Genomic DNA, 18,408 nt, shown 5'->3' with positions numbered 1-18,408 from the left:
ACACACACACACACACACACACGTATTCACTCATGCAAGCACATGTACACAAACATACACAAAATAACCAACTTCCTCTGACAAGCATATACAATATAGACTCTGTCAAGATTAATTTTCAAAGGCAATTCCTTACGTAAATTCAACTTAGGAATCTCATTTATTTATTTAGCATACATCTGGGAATTTTCAAATCCTGTTTGAAGGGACCCTTGATCCATGTTTGACCAAGTCCAGCCATGGAAGCCTCATCATCAATCCTGCTAATTAAATTTCCCTCTGACATTTGCAAATTTAATGTATTCCATTTGTTTTGTGAAGCACCTCAGCTGCCTCACTCAGGTATAGAAAGAAAATCTGCAAGAGTTGAGTCTATTTTCTAGTGTTTTGTTGGTGTGTACGTGGGGTGCAGGAATGGAACTCAGGGGCCCTTGAAATGCTAGGCAAGTGCCTGAGCCTGTGATTTCTCTGCACACAGGTGGCTCCCAGGCCCTAGTAAACATCCAAATTCTGTTTATGAGATCACTTTGCTCTTCCTGGTTCCTTTTGACTCAGCATCACTAAACCACAAGGAGGAGCTCAGCATAAGCAAGAATCTTGACCGTGTGCGGCAGGCAGGAACCAGAGGCGCTATGAGGGGAGCCCTGCTATGCCTGGCTCTCACAGACATCACACACACTTTAAACACAGAGCTCACTGTGTGGCTTGGGGCCCTAAGCTCCATGGCCCTAAGCTCCATGCAGTTCAGAGAGCACCTCTACCTCCATAGCAAGGGCTGGCTTCCCTTGTAAAGTGCAGGTGATTTCTCAGGGCACCTCGCTGTACTCCCGACAAGCCTGCCTTGAGCTGTCCCAGGCCTGTACATCCCACAGAGGAGCCAGATCCTGTCTCAGGCCCTGTCCAGGCTCCCACACATCAGTCCACCCTCCCTTCTCACTAGCCTAGCATCTCCTAGGCACAGCCCACTCTCTTCTTATCCAGCTCCTCCCTGAATCCTCCCCAAGCTCCTCCTATAAGAGGGCCTTTACTCCTACAGGAAACATCTCCATTTGCCTTGCCAGCTTGGCAGCTCCTTCCTGCATGAATTAGGTTCCCAGAACCAGTGGTCTGCAGCCAGTCCCCTCCCCTCTGGGCCCAGCTTTTTACATAGGTACTGGGAATGACTTTGGTCCTCAAATTTCTATGACAATATCTTTACTAAGCCATCTCTCAGTGCTACAGGCAGGATTTTCCATGCTGACATCTCTTGATCTTTTGCCATGTGCCAGGCAGTACCACATTACACATTTATCCTCCCCTCCACTCTGAAGGAACCCTAACTGTCTGTGACACTGGGCAGAAAGGAAGACACTGGCCTGGCTGTCCATGTGTAGCAGTGGGCCTGGCCTCTATGTGTGATGATCCTGGGGAGGAAGTGGATCCCCCAGTAAAGCCCATTCAAGCCTTGGCATCCAGGGTTGTTACTGGGGATCAGTCCTGTGGGCACAGGGTACCTAAATGTTCATCCTCGGCTTCTCAGACACCAAGCCCCAAAGATCAAACACAAAGCCTAACCCAGACCCTCATACATGTAGAACCAGGTGAAAGCCCATGGTATCACCCAGGCCCAGGTGGACAAAGGAATGCTCACCACATGGTAATGTGGCCAGGGTGATTAGTGTCAAGGCCTGTGCCCTGGCTGCCATGATTAATTAGGTTCGACCATTTATCCTCAATATGCCAATCAAAAACAGCAATAATGATCAGCTGAAAACTGAGGTGTATCAGTGTGGCCACATTAGGAAAAACAAAGGATCCAGTGATCCCCCAAGCCTGTCTTTGGGGTACATACCCAAAGACAGGTTTTTAAAAAGGGAAGGCTATATGCATAGCTAAGCAGTCTTGTTCAAGGTGTAGTCCCACCCACCATGGGATCCATCATCAGGTGTAGTCCCACCCACCATGGGCCTATTATCATCTGGGCTCTAGTCTCTCCTACAAGTTATAGAACTGTGTGAAATCTCTTCGTGGGAGACAAGACTCGTGGGGAAATTTTTGTTCTTTGAGATCCAGTGTCTCAAACAGTTTGATGACTGTGTGTGTGTGTTTGATGACTGTGTGTGTGTATGTGTGTGTGTGTGTTTGATGACTGTGTGTGTGTATGTGTGTGTGTGTGTTTGATGACTCTGTGTGTGTGTGTGTGTGTGTGTGTGTGTATGTGTGTGCGCGCACCTCCTTGCTGTATCTCCTCGTTAGTGTGTCTCTCTCTGCCATAGCTCTTTTTGCCAGAACAGCCACAGTGAGACATTCTAGGAGCTTAAGCCTCATCTCCCAGGACCCCTGAGAATCAGTTTTGTGAAAATTGTAGGGTCAACCCTCTGTCACCTTTACAACATCAAGATTGTGGTGTTCAGGAAGGGCAGGGAGCTAGGCTGCCCCCCCCCCCCGGTGCTCAGAGATGCAGCTGTGTGTGCGGAATTCCCAGAGGGATGGGACCTGGCTGTGGAGTTCAGCATCACTCTGTCTCCCGCTCTGGTTTCCCTTCCCTTCTGGGTGAGAACATTGTCCCAACCCAGACAAGGCAGAGCTGAACAAAGGGTCAGGGGATCTTAGCTCAGGGTCTCTTAGTGGTGCAGAAACTGTAAGTGACTGTGAGGGAGGACAGAGGTGTGTGGCAGGAGATCATATTGTGCATTGTAGTTCTCTAGAACCATTTATAAATATTCTTTTTATAATAGAAGAAATTGCCACCAGAACAGCTAAAGCAAGCACTTGGTAACCATGGTAACTCAACACTGGGCTGAGGCCTCAGGTGGACAAGAGGGAAGTCCATGTGCTACCTGGGAGAAGGAGCTGTGGTGAATGGATCAGACTGAGAACTCTTACAGTTTTAGGGGCTGGGATCCTCGGTCCTCACAGAGCAGCATCTTTCCCCATTAAACAAGAGCTGAGGCTCTAGCAATGATAGTGATTATAGCTACTGGTGCTCAGGCTGGGCTCCAGGTAGAGCTTTTAGCCAGCATGGACTGGGCAAGAGTCTGAGAGTGAGGCGGTGCAGGCTTCCTTCTCCAAGGCTGCCCAAGCCCTGCCTGGGTGTCTGCATTTCAGGTTGGTGTCAAGGTTGAGCCGAATGATTGTGGAGCCCAATGAACCCAGGTCTTTGCCCTAGAGCTTGCAACAGAGAAACAGAAACAGACATAAAAGCCAATACAAGAAAGACACATCCCTACCTAGAACACACAGTGGGAAACTAGTCCAGTACACATGCTCACACATTCAGGACCAGCATCTGCAGATGTCCATACAGTTACTAATCGGCTGTGCCTAGATTCCTTATCCACATCAGCTTCAGTAGAACAGGTATCAGGGGATACCCAAAAAAGCAGGTTGGGTGGCAGACCATGTTCTTATCCAGGTGGGAAGCTGGGTCTGAGCCTTCTCATCTCTGTAATGGGAAATTCAGGCAAGCGTCTTAAGCTGAGCAGAGAAACTGCAATACACAGATATTCCCAGGGAGCATGGTAGCAAGTGACTCTGACCCTGCACCTCATCCCTGTGATCCTATGGGCTGGAGTTGGTACAGCCCAAGCATCTGTAACCCAAACACCTGAAATCCATGATGTTTTCCTCTCTCTCCCTCCCCCCCCCCCCCGTGTGTGTGTGTGTGTGTGTGTGTGTGTGTGTGTGTGTGTGTTGACTTTATACTCCACGTGAGAAGTTTCACACCTGATCTCATGTGGTGGGTTAAATGCAGTGAAGCATAATGCATTAAAAACAATGCATAGCTTCCTCTTGAGGTATGTGGGTAAGGGGTGCATGGCACACACATGAACTTCACATTTAGACTTGGGCCTTAACCCTGAGATATGAATTTAGATTATGTAAACATTCCCAAGCCACTTCTGGTCCCAAGCCTTGTGGATAAGGGACCCTCAACCTGCTACCCTAGAAATGGTGTTTGATGGAAAATAAATAAGCACTCACAACTTTATTCTTGTGAAACATTTTTTTTTTCTTGTAGGACATTTTTAATTTCAGTCAGTTGATCCCAGAAAGTCTAATGGCCGGGCATTGGGAGACCAGTATCCAGGAGATCCAAGCCTTCCCTGGCAGAAAGCTGAGCAGGGACCAGCCTGCTGACATTCCTAGCAGAAAGCTGATCCTGCACTTATAGCCGCAGGGGCCAGAGCTGGGGCTGGGCATGAGAGAAAACTACCCAGGAAAGTCCCAGGGGATGGTCCCTCACCACTCTCTGGGAGGCATCAGTAAGGGACCATAGAGACCACAGGTAGAAGGCACAGCTTTTCCTGGGTCAGCTGGTAAGAGGAGGCCCTCCCAGTCTTCGGGGCTGGGATCCTGCACTGGACCCTGACAATACTGGCAAATGGCCACCAGGCTTGCTTATTTGTGGAGTGGGGTGAACATATGTCATGATGCAGGACTGCTCTTAGCAAGACTGTGGGTACCTGGCACATGCACTTGACCTCAGCCCTTCACAGCCTCCCCCCCCCTCTCTCTCTCTCTGTCTCTCTCTCTCTCTCTCTCTCTCTCTCTCTCTCTCTCTCTCTCTGTGTGTGTGTGTGTGTGTGTGTGTGTGTGTGTGTGTGTGTGTGTTCATAGGTGGAATAGGGAGAAGTTTGTAGTTTGATAAACCAGAGTTATCCTGAGCATGGACCCCATGTCCTTAAACTGCAAACACTTACCTCTCTCCCATGCTTCTATGAGCAAGACCTGAATCTTTGCTGCTGCAGGAAATAGATTGTAAAAGGGCTGTAAAGACAAGATCTGGATGCTGCATTCTGGCTCCTAGGGACTCACCTCTAGGGGACACTGTGAGCAGAACCTAGCTCTGAGAGAGAGGTTATGCCAGGAAGGCTAAGGTGTGAAAACCAATATGGAGTCACTTGTGTCAACCCTAACAAACAGTTCACAAGGGCTTTTCTGCAGGATCACCTGATAGTAACTAGTACAGAAAAGGGCCCAGGCCCTGAGGCCCTGCAGAGACCACCACAGCCTCACACAAGAACATTTGCCAGTAAAAGCCAACTGAATTTGACCATGCCCATAGTTCTCTGTGGAACTTGAGTCCCTGTGGAAAAACACTGCTCCCCAAAATCACTGTCTGTGTGCTTCCCACAAGCTCTCTGGTTGCATTGTTTTTCAGAGTGTAAAAGCAGCCCTCGTGGGGAAATAAAAAGAACAAAATACATATTTCTATCCCCAAGGAATTTGGTACATAATAGGAAACACTGGACCCAAGAAGCCAGCCCATAGGCCCAGACCTAATTGCCAGGGAGCATCAGGAAATGGGTTGTGAAAGGTGTGGGGGTTATTTCTGAAGGCAGCCAGGGAGGTCTACATTCTGGTCTCAGAGATTTCCATGGTTAGCCATATCTGGGGGTCTGGCTAGGTCCTGCTGATAGCTGCTCTGTTGGTCAGCCCTCCTTTCATCCACACTGACCCAAGCACTGAATCCCTGAGCCTATACACCTGTGATTGTACAGGTGCCCCTTGCACTTGGGGTAATAATGACTTAAGGTTTCTCTCACAAGCTGCTTATGTGTGAGGACCTGGAGCACTGGGAGGACAGAACACAGAAGGATGCCCTCCTCTTTCCAGCCAACCTCTGTGCCTTTGGCGAGGCTGCAGGGGTGCTGATGGTGGGTCTTACTGTAACTCTGGGTGACAGCATACTTCGTGAGGTCCATTATCACACACAAACCTTGTCCTGAAACTTTGGATGGCCCCTCCAAATATAACCTAGGTGTCCACTGTCCAAACTGTAACTCCAGGCAAACCTTCCCTCTTCCCCAGGACCTTAGCCTCCTGCTGAGGAAGCTGCCTGACCCAGTTCCACTCACTCTTGGAGACCCCTGCCCTCATTCCTCCCGCCCACCAGGTCTGCCTTGAGGAAGAATGAAGGGGAAACCTAGACTGCCTGTGGCAGTCTTTCCCCACAACCAACTTTCCCCCAGTCTGTCCTGTCAGCCCCAGGCTTAATCTAAGGATTTTTCTGGACATTGAGGTTTGTACCTTTGACCCAGAGAGGACTGTGGGGTGACTGCCCTGGCTGAAACAAGACGGGGAAGGAGGAAGTCTGTCCAGATGGCGTGTGGGTGGTGTGTACTGGCCCTGGTTTTCATCGTCTTTGTTCATGCAACTGTCCTGAGAAGACAAACTGCCCCTGCCTGTGTCCAGCCCCTGGGCCCTGCTGGCAGTTGTGGCTTCTGTGGCAACCTTACCTACTCTGAGGTGCAGATCCTGAAAGGTTGCAAGGTCGCAAGCATGGAAGGCAATGGCTATGGTGCTCATCCATACCCTCTGGGGAGTTCTAAGTACCCACAGCCCCATCACAGCTGAGGACAGGGGTTCGTGTGACTACTCTGTGAAGTGGCCACACCCTAAAATGGCTTTCAGCTCATTGCTAGAGGACAAAAGCGAATTCAGAAACAGAAGCCCCACTGGCCCAGGGCCGTGAGCTAGAGAAGGCAGCAGGCAAGCTGCTGCCTCTGGGAACAATGCACAGTGGCAGGTTCTGGGGACACTCTGCTGATGCTACATTGGGAAGAAGGAGGTCCTTGCCTCCCTGACACTATCACTGGGAAGTCAGCTCCCAGTGCCCGGTGGCTCACCATCAGTATCATGACAGCCCTTCCCCTTATGCTCCCATTTAATCCTCATGACCATCTAATGAGGTCACTCTGCTGTTCCCAAGGCCCCAACAAGTCAGAGTAGCAGGGCTGGTCCAGGTGCTCAGTTTAGCCCAGAGCCCTGTCGTGTCATGGCTGAGAGCCCAGAGTCACATGGACTGCAGGAAGCCAGGATGCTACAGCCAAGGACTACAAGTTCAGGGGAGGGATTTGAAGAAACACTCGGTTGTCTTCAACTTTCCAAGATGAGCAGTCCTTGGGGCTTGGTCAGGGGCATTTAGTGCTGTGCCCGCTGGAGGCTGGGGTTCTGTCTGCTTTATTCCTCTACAACTTTCATTCTACAGCGTTCCCGCGCCAGCCCTGACTGCTGCCATTTGGAGCCAGTGTGCACATGGAGAAGCACAGGCTGCTAGGACATCTGAATGACTCAGAAGGCTGGGTTGGGCAGGGGATGGCTGGGAAGGCAGTGGTGTGTAAAAGCTTCAACAACTAGCTCCCTACAGAAAACATTCTCTCTCTCTCTCTCTCTCTCTCTCTCTCTCTCTCTCTCTCTCTCTCTCTCTCTCTCTCTGTGTGTGTGTGTGTGTGTGTGTGTGTGTGTGTTTTGGTCTACCTCTCGTAGAGATTATTTTCTTTTTATTTCACATGTATGTGTCTGTCTGCCACATGAATGCAACATCCTCAGAGGCCAGAAAGCATTATCAGATTCCCTGGAGAGGGAGTTATAGGCAGTTCTTAGCTGCATGGATGCTGGGATCCAAACTCTGGACCTCTGGAAGAGCAGAAAGTGCTCTTGACCTCTGAGCCATCTCTCTAGCTCCCCACTCTACTTATTGCTAAACAATGTGTGTAATTTATAAATAATAGACATTTCTTTTGTAAATCTGTGTCACCAATTAAACTACACAGAATCATTGCAAGAAGTGTGTGTGTGTGTGTGTGTGTGTGTGTAACTCTTTCATTTCTAATTCAGCTATGATTTGACAGTTGTCCACAATACTGTAGAATTTCAAAGCTGAAATGGCATAGTGGGGAGGTGTGTTCATATCTAGTACAGGCTGCTTGGTCCACACTAGCTAATACTTTGCTCTTGTGCATGAAGGAAAGTCTTAGTGTTTTCTCTTTGCTAGTCTGTCAATCACTGGGGCAGGAATAATTAAATCTCCAACTCTGATTGTCTTTAAACTTTGTACCAGTATCCTCTGAATGTGAAATGCCCCTCACAGTCTTAGGTGGTGAATGCTTTGTCCTCCAGACGGTGGCACTGTATTAGGACAGACTATAAACCTTAGGAGGTAGGACCTAGACGGGAGAAATGAGTCACTGGTCCTCAGGCTTCTTTCCACTCTTTCTTTTTCTACACCACCTATGCTGAGAAGCCTCTGCCTCCATGCTCAATTCACTATAACATTCTACCTCACCATTTGCTAAGACCAACAGAACCAAGAACTGAGGGCTGAAGCCTCTGAAATCGTGATCCAAAGTTAATATTTCTGCCATCCAGTTGCTCCTATCAGATATTTGGTCACAACAGTCATAAAACTAGCACAGAAAATTGGGGTCCAGATAACTGCCAAGCATCTTTCTTATTGTCCATATATAAAACATCTGGATTCTTTTTTAGTAGACCTAGTCTCTGTAACAGCCACGTCTTCTTCAGTAATTACTTGTCTTGCTTCCATGGGGTGGGGGCAGGAAGACTGGTGAAAATAAGGAAGGAAGGAAGGGCTCGTTCTTGGCTCTGAGTTTGAAGGTATGGTCTATCATGGTGGGGAAAGTCATATTGGCATATGCTTGAGGCAGCTCATCATGTTGTAGCCACAGACAGGACAAGGGGCTATAAATGCTTATAACCACTAGGCTTTCCTCTTTTTAAAGTCCATCCTAGTACATACACCCCCAGCTCATAGAATGGTACTAGATGCATTCAGGGTGGATTTTCTTTTCTCAATTAACTTTATCTATGCATACCTCACAGACCTGATAGACAGTTGTTTCCATGGTGATTCTTAATCTTAACAACCATCCTTCTTTGTGTATACTTTGGACATGCACCTTTCTGACCAAACTGTTTTTCAAATCTTACTGCCCATGTAAATCCTCTCTGGAAACTTGAATAAAAGCAGCAGCTAAAGCCCATGACAGTCCAAATGCCCTTTTGCCTTGAGATTTCTGATGTCACTCATTAGTCCATCACTCATCTTACTCCAAATCTCAGAACATGGATGGAATGTAGACAAATATTTACTTCCCTAGACTATTCTACAAATGGTCTATAGTTTTATTTCCAGCTCTCTTTGGTTCTACCTGAAACTTTAAGACAATGGCTGCCCTGTCTGCCCTTCTGTGCTCACACTAGGTACTGCTTTTAATGCCCTGTACCTTCTTCATCCTGCATCTCCTAACTTCCACGTTCTTCCCACACCCACAGTAATGTGTGCTGTGCTCTGCTGAGCTGGCCCAGATCAGAGTGCCAGCATCATTTCCTGGGTATCAGTGTTCTGTATCAGTTTCTTCTGTGTAGCTGTGGCCAGAATACTTTCAAGAATAGTGTCAAGGAAGGAGGAATTTGTCTTGGTTCCTGGTTTTAGATGGTTCATTGCACAGTTGCTTGGATCAATACTCTTGGGCAGGACATAACAAGGACAAGAGCGTGTGGTAAAAATTGATCCTCCAGCAGCAAGATGACTTAGCAGGTGAAAGTAATAGTTGCCACCAAGCCTGGCAACCTGAGTTTGATACCTTGAACTCACAAGTTAGAAGAAGATAACTCTATTTTTCTGTCCTGATTGCCACGTATGTACTGTGGTATGCAACTAAACAGACATAATAAATAAATGTTATATTTTTTTAATCTTCCAAAGTGGGGTGGGGACGGAGTTGCTGCTCGCCTCATGGCAGACAGGAAATAAAGGAATGAGAAGGGATCTGGTACCTGAAGGACTCACAGCCAGTGACCTTCTCCCATCTAGACCTAACCTCCTGAAGTTCCCAGAATCTCCTAAGATACTATCACCAGCTAAGGATATAGGTTTTAACATACAAGTCGATCATAGACACTAAATGGTTATAGGCACCACAAGACACTTCAATTCCTGCCCCCATTGTGTGCTTAAATCAGTTCACACAACTGCCTCCCCTCAAACGTGGAGAGCCCCACTTTCAGCCTCTTATTGCTGGCACCTCTTTATACATCTGCCAGCTTTTCCTTTATGCATTTGGGGGTGGAAAGAGAAGATAGAGTCTCACGATATATCCATATGGCCAGCCTTGAGCCATCTATGTAGGTCAGGCTGGCCTTGAACTCACAGAGATCCACCTGCCTCTACCTTCTGAGTGCTGAGGCTAAAGTGTACGCCACATGCCCAGCTCCCTTGTGCAGTTTTGGAGCTCTATTTTGGGGTACTGGGGACCGACATAGCATTGTGGTAATTTTATCTCTGCCACTCTGCAGTGCCTTCTTTCTGTCATGGCCTCTGAGTAAATTGGACTCTGAGTCAATTTGGACCCTCCTTCTTTTGTCCTTTAAGTGCTCCGCTTTTGAAATGTAGCACCCAGACACCAACTGTCTCTCATGATTTGTTTTCTTTATCTTATTGCTTATCTCCCCCTTAGTTTGGCCCATTGAGTAGTGAGCCATTCTTGCACTGAGGTAAAATATATGGGGCTCAATTTAAGCAAAGTCTTGCTCCCTGCTCTGGAAAATCGAGTTGCTCTGTTTTGTCCTTCAATGGTTTCCCTGCTGATGTCCAGTGTTGTGCCCAATGGCATTGGCAGCTTGTGACCTGTAGGTGACTTTCTACTGCCTCACCTGTTGCTTCATGGTCTTCGCCTTTCTTTTACCTACTTGTTTGTGTTCTTTTCCCTTTTGCGTGTTAGGAATCACACAACACAGAGACAGCAGTTTTTAAGCAGGTCTTTTGAAATCACAATTGAATTGACAACTATTTGTGTCTCTGTCAGGGTTGCCATGCACCAAGATGCCATAGTAAGTAAGCGGCTTCTTCTCTAGCTTCTGGGGCACACCATTTGTACTTTGATTGTGACATTGTTTTAACGCTGTTTTTATTTGTTTGTCATTCTTCTGCTTTGGACAATAAGGTCCTTGAGAGACAAAGCAGTATCTATTCATCCTGGAACTCAACACAATGCCTGGTATTGGGCATGAGTTCAGCAAATGTTGGGCCATCGCTCATTTCCTGACTGCCAAATGACTTATGGGGTGGTGGAATGATGAGACCACAGAAACACAAACACCAAACACAGGTTTGGACATGTCCCAGCAGACAGACCAGATAATGACACTTAGGTATATCTTCTCGCCTGTCTCTACCTTCACCATCAACCTCCCATGCAGGATGCAGCAGGAGGGAGGCCAGCAGGGACCACAGTAACCTAACTATAAAATGTCCCCAGCCGCAGCGAGGCCTCCGGCAGTCCTGACTTTGGCTTCCTTCCAGACACTTCAGTATATAATGAGTCCAGAGCCCTTGGGTGTGTTTGCATTAGAATGAATGTGACTGTAGGTGGGGTTCAGGGAAGGGGACTGGGTCACATCTGGCCCATGTTCTAGATGCCCTGGAAAATGACTCAGAGTCTTATGTTTGCTCCTGATCTCGATGGGGAAACTGAGGCAGCTAAGAATATTCTGGAACTCAACTAGTATGCTGCCTGCTTAGCAATGTGGTTGGGGTTCATGCTTTAAGATATGCCTCAGTGGTAGGCTGATCTTTGCTGGTGGCTGTGTAAAGTGGTTGGGTGGCTCTAGGCTGGACAAGGCCAAGGCTGCTTACAATAGGCAACAATGTTCCCAACTCCTCTGAAAAGCGAGGATGTAAAAAAATTTCTCTTCTAGCATTTTGAATCCCGAACAATTCTAGCATTATGGCTTTTAGCATGCTTGGCTGACCTTTCTGTGATTTTTTTTCTAAGCCTGGAAATGTTGAAATGCCTAGGAAAAATGCTCACAATGTGCTTTATTGGAAGTTTCTACATAAATAAATTAAAAACCAGGAATAATATTTTCCCCTTCTGGAGAGTTCTACCCTATTATAGAAGAGAACTCATTTCACAGCAGGATCTTTAGGCAGGCACACAGTCTTGTTTGAAGGGCCAGGGATGCACGTCCATGTGTAAAATGAAATGACATTCATCACCCCCACCCCCTCCCCCGTTTATTTACTAAGTGTAGTGAGTTGGGATGAGGTGGGGGGGGTCTGTCTTCCACTGCTGTGGCAGAGGACCCATGTAGCTCCATACCCCAAACAAGAAGATAGTGTACACAGCATGGCCACCAGTTTGTTCCAGACCTTTCTTCCTCCTCATGTACACAGTTCGGCTATCAGTTTTCCACATTCTGCATCATAGAGTCTTCATTTAGATACAGGGTTGCCGCTGTAAGAGAGGTGCAGCAACCTGTCCTGGCTCCCACAGGGTTATCTGTCTCCCTTAGATGCCGCCTCACTGAGTGACACCCCTCTGAGACCCCTTTAGCCAATGATTTAAATGGGGAGGAGAAAAGACTGCCATGGGAAGGGCAGACCCTCGGGCTCTGATGAGAGCCTGGACAGCTAGCTACAGTGAAGGAGACTGGCTGAGCTTCTGGCAAGAAATTCCCAATGTCCGGTGTCCGGTAGCTCTGAGCCTGAAGGAAACTTGGATCTGATGACAGGGCCAGCCTAGGTCCATCTGGGCCACATGGCTGTGGAAAGCTCTCAGGGGCCCTCTGACTTAGGGTCTGTGGATAACCAGTATCCAGGAGACATTCAAGGGAAGTTGGCTAGCCTTGTTGCTGGTGAAGCATCTTCTGAATCCTCGGGATGGGCACCACAGATGTTCCAGAATATTGTAGATTGTTGCCTAAGACTACTTGAGGCCTCCACTCTAGGGACCTGTGTGAAGTCTTCTTTAGAGAAAGAAGCAAACACTCTCAGAACTTGGAGTTTCTATGTAACCAGTTCAAAAATGACTCTGAGAAAGTGAGGCAGGTATTGTCTGAGAAGTTTCATTAGCTTTTCCAGAACGATTGGGAACCATTAAGCAAATTATGACTCTGGGGTATTTAATGACATTCCAACACCTGGGGAAACTGATTTCATCTCATAATACGCTGGGAAGTGTGTGTGAGAGACAGGGAGTGGAGGAGGGGAAGGGAGGAAGTACAAAAGTGAATGCATACTTGAGAAAATTACACATAAACACGATCGCCCATCTGTGCCTCTCAGATGTAGATCACTTGAACTTTTTTTTTTTTTTTTTTTTGAATGACCTGAATTAAGAGCTAGTTCTCTTTCTGTCCGGGTTGTTATTAGCTACGATATTGTTAGAATGCTTCCTAAACCCAGCTGTAGCTCCTTGTAGATGGGCTCTGAACTGCAGCTTTCTCAGGCAGGCTTCCAGGACACACAAAGGGGCCCCTTGGCAAGGAGCACTGTGATGTCTTCATCTCTCCTCCCCTTTCCTGTCTTCCTGTCCCTCGAAGGTATTCTCAGGCCAGGCTGGAGAGGATACTGGCACAGTCCTGACACCCAAATCTGGACTAACCACATCCCTGGATGCAGATAGCCTTTCCCATTGCTTTCATAGGTCAGAAACTTAGAAGGGTCCTGATTGGCTCAACTCAGGTCACATGAGCACGCCCTGATTGGCTCAGCTCAAGTTACATGAGTATAATCAGACCATTTGTGTGGCTGGTAGCAGGAATGCTCTTTCTTATTGGTCAGGTCTAGACCGATGGCTTAGCAAGACTTAACGCAGGAAGCGATCTCCATGACAAAAGGTTAGTCTCTAATCATGGGGGCAGGCCTGTCTTTTTTAGCAACTGCCAGATGCTGGTGAGTCTGGGAATAACTCATGTTCCACCTCTGGATCCTTTCTTGGGCCCGGTGAGGTCTCAGCGTGGGATTTCCAGCTAGCTGCACCTGTGGTGTATTTCAAACCTTTGCTGTCGGTGGTGTCCAGCCTGACTCTCCTTCATGTTGAGCCCTTCAAATCTGATTTCAAGAATTCTGAGAGACATCAGAGTCATCCCTCAATTGCCTCCGAGTCATGACTTCTCAGTCTGCAGATCACATAATTGATTCCTGGGTGTTCAATGACCATAAATGAATGAGGTGTTTCTGGCAGTGCTCACCCATGTTGCCTCACAAGACTTCACGGCAGCCTTGCTTCCAAAGACACGGTGCAGGCCTATGTCTCTGCCCATGCAATGCCAGCGACATTGCCTGAAACACCTTGGCTCAGAGTTATGACAAGTGTATGCTATAGATTGGGGTGTTTTTGTTCTTGTTCTTGTTGTTTTAACCGCACACACAAAGTTCCCTGCTCTTTTGGAACCATCATGGTTTAATTAAGGAAAGCAATCTTATGTTTCTCTTCAGCCATTCCTCAGTAAGTAAAAATTTAATCTGTAAATCTTCAAATTGGGTTGTGTGGTTTTGAGAATTGCTGTTTGAGCTGCTGACTTACTTGACTTTTATTTTAAAAGTTATCATGGCAATTTTCGTTCACAAAAGGGTGGGATTCAGAATCACCATGGAAACTCCATGAATGTGTTTCCAGAAAGGCTTAACTGAGCAGAGAACAGTCTCCCAGAATGTGAGTGGGGCATCCCACAGCCTGGAGAATGCAAAGGAGGAAGTGAGTTGAGCACCAGCAGTCATCATCCTCTGCTTCCTCACTATGGATACAACATGGCTGGCGGCATCCTTCATGCAACATGACCGCCCCTTCCTCCATGCCATCCATGTCAGTGTGGACTCTATCCTCAAACTGTGATCTGCAGTAAGCCCCTTCCTTCTTTAACTGACTTTTGTCACAGAATAAACAAAGGAGCTAATACAGAAAATTGGACCAGGGAGTGGTACCTTTGTGTTGGTGAAACTAGCCAAGAGGTTCTTCAGCTTTTGGTAGAGTTTGGGGCTGTTGACCACAGAATCTCTAGAAAAATATAACCAGTGGGTGCCCTGGACTGAGGACCAAGTTTGCATAGCTCTGGACTCCCCACAGTGCCTGCCTCAGGGTACACCATCCATCATAGCAGGTGCACAGTGCCAGCACCAAGTTCAACATTTGCAAATGTGAAGAGCCCTCCCCTATCTGCTTCCTGGTGCTACCCATAGCCTCACAGGTCATAAACTCCTACTGTCAAGTGTCCTTAGGACCCTCAGCCCCTCAACCTTTGGGGCCCAGGTGATGCTGCAATAAGGTGACTTCTTAATGTTTTCCTGAAACCTCTAAGTGGTTTATACCTGACAATTCAAGATGCAAGCACACAATCCCCAACACTACTACTGTGTCTCCACATCTCCTGGCAGGAGGGATGCCAGAAGGGATGGGGACACCACTCAGAGACTGTGGGAGGTCACACGTCACATCCATGGCCAACCAGGAACTCAAGTCAGTTATCTGGAGGATCAAAATGACACCCCCCACCCCTCACCATGCTCCTTCTAACCCCACGCCCTGCTTCTCGGGAGCATAATCCATGTGTGCAGGACCAGTGAGGAATTCCCAGAGCAGCCCCTGGCAGATGGGAAGATCTGATTGTCTTCTTAGAAACGTGGGTTTCCTCCAGCAGAAGTCCTGAATTCTTTTTAGAAAATGGGCCATTCGTAAGTGGTGAAAGTGTTCTTGGAAGCATGCTCACATGGCTGAGAGGAATGTTTCATGCTAACATCCAGCTGAAAATACACCCACCAGTTTTTCCTGTGCTTGTAATGGTGACATACCTTGTAAAGAAATACTCAAGAGGCTGACATCTGATGGGTAGATTTTTCTATTTTAATTAAATATATTGCAAGTTTCTTTTTTTTTTTTTCAAGTCATGAGAAAAATCATTAGAGTGAACAAATTTGGAGTTGTCAAAAAAAAAAAAAAAAAAAAAAAAAAAAAAACTAAAATCTGTTGGAGAGGCATCCTGTCCCATGTCAGCCTCTGATTTTGAGAGGCTGGGTTGTTTTGTGGTTAGAGCAGACCCCTAGGTCCTGCTGCACCTTCCCACGTCTGACTTCTACATGCTGTGTCAGTGTGATGTATGGGCCACCTACCCTTCATCTCTAACAGGACCAGCTGATAGAGCAGACACAACCTCCTGCTGCCAAGACGCCCTACACAGTGGTTGCTCCACCGAGCCAGGCAAAAGTGCTATTCCTGTTTGTGCTTGGGTCCATGCTCAGTGTGGACATGTGTGAGCAGGGGTGCAGGACTGAGATCTTCTGTGTTTCCCAAAAACCAGTGTATCCAAGGCTTGGTCACCACTTGGTATGGTCATATTTCAAGATTGTAGAACCCAGTGAGCTATCTTAGGTCATTGGGTGTGTCCTCAAAGGTGCTATGCATTCTCTGCAGGGTCCTGAGGAGGCAAAGCGTTTCTCATGTGCACCAACACTCTTTACTGTCTCTCCTCAGACTTGACAAGGCCTGAAATATTTGAAATCACAAGACAAAATAAATGGTTTTTTTCCTTTTGAAGTGTATTTTTTATTTTATTACAAGTACAGAGAGCTGACTAATGCCATATGAACAAGTGGGGTGACCGCGCCATTACAGTTCCCAGCTCAGTACTTACTGGTGACTCTGAGCATCTTGTGTGTTTATTGGATGTCTAGGTTCTGTATGTGAGTTTCCTAGTCGCATCCTGTGCTCAACTTTAAACACAAGGCTGTAGGGTTTCCTATTGAGTGGTAGCGTTCCTTTGTGTAGTCTAGACATTGCGCATTGGTGGTTGAGCAATTAAAGCAGTCTGGTTTTAAGCTGACTTGGGCTCCATCCTACCTGATCCTGGCATCTTGCAGTATTGTAAGCCTTTGAAATAATTAGGCTGTATACAAGGTTATCTATTTCTTGGAGATTTGTTTTTTAAAAAAAACTGTCTGAGGCCCCGGGTAAGACTGGAGTTTTGACCATCGGTGTGTACTAGTCAAGCACTGTGTCCGCTGAGGTACATTCACTCCCCCAGCTGAGTAACATTCAGCCATCAGCTCTTTCTTTTCCATCAGCAATTACTTTTCCAAGGTCAACCTATTCAGTGGGTTTTCATCTTCAATGATTAAATCCACCTTTTATTTTTACTAGCCTTAATGCTCTCTCTCTCCCTCTCTTTCTCTCTCTCTCCCTCCCTCTCTCTCCCTCCCTCTCTCTCTCTCCCTCTCTCTGTCTGTCTCTCATATTTCTTCCTCTTCTAGGTCATGCTGGTTAGAGATCTGTTTTTTCAAACAGCTTGGATAGCAAACCTGCTTTTAAGCGTGTTGCTCTTTAGTTGATTATTTCTAAGGGTGATGCACATGAGTGACAAAGCTGTGTGTTCCTGCTAGCTGAGTACCAGGTAGACCAGCATCTCCTTTCATGCCTGCTATTGGTTCCTGACCTAATGGCATATAGCAGAGTGTTTCAGCCATCCAAGCACCCTCGTGGAGAGTTGCCATTGTTGATATCACTTATCCACATGAAGGTCTGAGGACGTGCTCTGGGTAATGGTAATTTAAAATGTTTTCAGTTAGGGTTCCAGGGGCCCATGGGGTCCTGGCATTTCCTCAAAGCTTTCTCACAGGCCTCGCCAGCAGGGCCACTCTGACCTTGCCCTGTTCAAGCAGAATGAGGTGCCATCCCCTCTCACAGCTCACCATCAGCCTTTGCTCCCAGTCCTGGGCCTTGTGGGTAAGGGCTCTTTCTTTCTGTGTTGCTCATGGGCCCTGGAGTCCCAAGCTTGCCTTTGGCTGTGGTTTGCTCACTCTTGGTTTTGTCTTGGTCCTGTACCTGCCTGGAAACCCCAGTCTCCCTGTAACTGAAGAGATTGAAGGAAACGAGTGTTAGCCCAAGGTCACACATGGGTTAGTGAAGGACAAGGACCAGAACCTAAGCCTGCCGCTGACTTCATAGCATGGTTGTTACTGTCACGTGATTCACAGCTCTACAACAGGCATCCAGCAGCACAGCTAGATCAGATATGGAAACTTTATGTAAACTATGACATAAATGTTCAGCAAATGAGCTATTGCATAACTGCATTATTAGAATAAAATAATGTGTGTTGTAATGGATGGTGAGTGTGTGATGTAGGACATATGTGGTCATTACATCTTATGTGTTGTATATGTATTTATAGAAAAGGGGGATTACCTAGATGAACATATCAGAGGACCAATGGAAAATATGGCCTCATCGTTTTAAAAAGCCTATAATGGGTAGAAGTGAGGGAAATGATATGTTTAAAGCCATGAGTGCTATCACTGCCCAGGAAAAAAGATCCCTTGGGTTGATTCTAGAAGGCTCCATGTGCACTGATGCTCAGGATACTGTGATGTGGGGACAGAGATGGAAGCCTATGGTGAACCTGTTGGAATTCAGGTTCAGCAGCCTGGAGCTGGCTTCCACAAGCCAGCTTGAGCCAGGGTGTAGATATCTTTATCCCTCCAAATCCTTAAATAAATAAATAAAAACTCCAATGCCCAGGCCTCACTACTCCCTCGCCATTCTTTCCCATTTTTGTAGTTTCTCCTTGGGCTGCTCATGGCAGAGGTGCTGGGATAGAGAGCTTAGCGAGGCTTGTAGTGCACTAATGTCCTGATGTCAGCTGGCCATGGCAGCATCCTCTACACTGTGGAAACTGACAAACTACAGGTGAGGGGTCCTCTTAATCCAACAGCGTGTTTGTGAGCACTGATCAACACCCTGTGGCCCAGTGAGATAGACTGTTGGTCTTCTGGGCTAATGTTGCTTTGATGAAGATGTCTCTTAATCTCATTATAAGGATGCCATTTGTTTAAAAAATAGAATGTAA

Source organism: Phodopus roborovskii, unplaced genomic scaffold (assembly GCF_943737965.1).
Source record: "Phodopus roborovskii unplaced genomic scaffold, PHOROB, whole genome shotgun sequence".
NCBI classification, from domain to species: domain Eukaryota; kingdom Metazoa; phylum Chordata; class Mammalia; order Rodentia; family Cricetidae; genus Phodopus; species Phodopus roborovskii.
This window is presented reverse-complemented; position numbering follows the sequence as displayed.